General features: G+C 36.2%; 1 protein-coding gene across 1 annotated transcript in view; it reads right to left on the reverse strand.

Annotated features, from left to right (window-relative positions):
• Positions 1–2,069, reverse strand: part of LOC106473223 (UBX domain-containing protein 7-like) — a 26,006-nt gene that overhangs the window by 17,225 nt on the left and 6,712 nt on the right. The gene's annotated exons all lie outside the window — the stretch shown is intronic.

Genomic DNA, 2,069 nt, shown 5'->3' on the forward strand with positions numbered 1-2,069 from the left:
CTTTGTCAGAAACAAATCCACAGAATAGTGTTGCTAAGCTAAAAAGAGGATGACCTAATAAATATTTCAACAGACAGGGATGAAGTTTGATACAACAGGCTCAACAGTTGTAACACATGCACATTGCACAGAGATTGTTAAAGTTGGAGCACATGAATTTCACCATAAAGAAGGTCCATTTGTTGCCAAAGATGGGCGTTCTATGACTGCATTTTGGTTCAAACGATGCCTTCTGAATGGACAAGAGGTCAATCGTTCCTGGTTGGTGTATTCACTTCTACATAAAGTAGCATACTGCTTTTGTTGTCTTCTTTTGTTCATCTACATGTATGACATCCGATAGTCAGTCTGCTTTCAAAACACAGGGTGGATTCTCTAAGTGGGAAAAAAAAATTTAAAAGTTAAATGCCCATGAAAATAGTGACAGTCATTGTGAGTCATTTGCTGCTTGGAAAGAAACTGAGCACCGAATTCCTCTTCAAAGTGGCATTGATGAAGAGCTGCAAAGGCTAATTCAGCAAGAAAAAAATAAATGGAGAGATGAAATGTGACAGTTGCTGGATTGTACACAATATTCAGCTTCTCCGAATCTTGCATTTCATGGTCATACTGAGGACATAACCTCAAACAAGAACCCTGGAAATTTCCTGTCACTTTTGCAGTTATTAGCAAAGTATGATCCGGTAATGAGAGAGCATTTAGAGCGTGTTAAAAACAAGTAAACATCAACATCTTATCTTTCTCCTGAAATCCAAAATGAGTTTATAAATTTCATGGCTTCACATGTGCAAAATTATTGTCTGTCAGCAATTCATAGAAACAAATACTGTGGTATTCTGTTTGATTCCACACCTGATTTAGCCCATCATGAGCAACTGACCCAAGTGATTCGGTTTGTTGACATTGACTTTATACAGATAAAGGAAAAAGACGCTGCCAATATTGAGAAAATAATAAGCACAAAATTAGAAGCAGATGGAATTTTATTGAGTGATTGTTGTTCACAATATTATGATAATGCTGCTGTCATGTCAAGTCATTTGTCAGGTGTTCAACAAAGAATTCTGAACAAAAATCCAAAAGCAGTGTTTATAAACTGTGACAGCCATAGTTTGAACTTAGCATGTCTTCATGCTGCAAGTCAGGAAATAGCAGTTATTACTTTTTTTGGTATAATTGAAGCCATTTATAATTTCTTTGCTCATTCAACAACTCGATGGGACAAACTGCAGCAGGAGCTTAAGATCTCTGTCAAACGTGAATCAGCAACACGGTGGAGTGAAAGAGAAAATGCAGTAAAAGTTGTACATGAAAAAGTGGATGATTTGCTAAGACTGTTAGAGCAATTAAGTGAGAACGGCAACACGGCTGAAACAAAATGTGGTGCTCATAAGATTCTGCAACGCATGCTTACATTTGATTTTTTGTACTTTTGCATTTTTGGAGAAATATTTTATCTTTCAATCGAGTGCAGAAACGTCTTCAGGACCCAAAAATGAATTTTAGAGAAGCAGCTGCTGATCTTGATTCTTTGAAAAAGAAATTGATAGAATCACATGAAAAGTCCTGTCAAGAAGCACTTAAAGTGGGCAAGAATCAATGTGAAACATGGGTATTGACCATTGAAAGAAGAAAAATACGTCGTAAACGAATGCCAAGTGAAAATGCAGCTGATGCTGGATTGACTGCTGAACAGGAAATTTATCGCATCATGAGGGATGTTATCGATCGCTTGATTACAGAAATAACAGGAAGATTTTCTTGCTTACTAGATTTAGATTCATGGTTTGGATTTCTACTAGATGTGCAAAATATTGTTTCTGGAGATTTCGAAGACGGAAAATTGCAAGAAAAATTTTCTGACTTAGCAAAGAGCTATCTGGGTGATATTGATGGGCCAGAATTATACAGAGAACTTAAAGATTGTAGAATGTTGATAAGTAAAAGAACACAGACTGATTTTCCTGAACCAACGGTTGCAACTGATTTGCTAACATTTATAATTTCATATGGTGAAGGTTTTGTTCCCCAAATTTAAGAATTGCATTGTAGATTTTGTTAACAATTGG

The sequence above is a fragment of the Limulus polyphemus genome, unplaced genomic scaffold, assembly GCF_000517525.1.
Source record: "Limulus polyphemus unplaced genomic scaffold, Limulus_polyphemus-2.1.2 Scaffold127, whole genome shotgun sequence".
Taxonomy (NCBI): domain Eukaryota; kingdom Metazoa; phylum Arthropoda; class Merostomata; order Xiphosura; family Limulidae; genus Limulus; species Limulus polyphemus.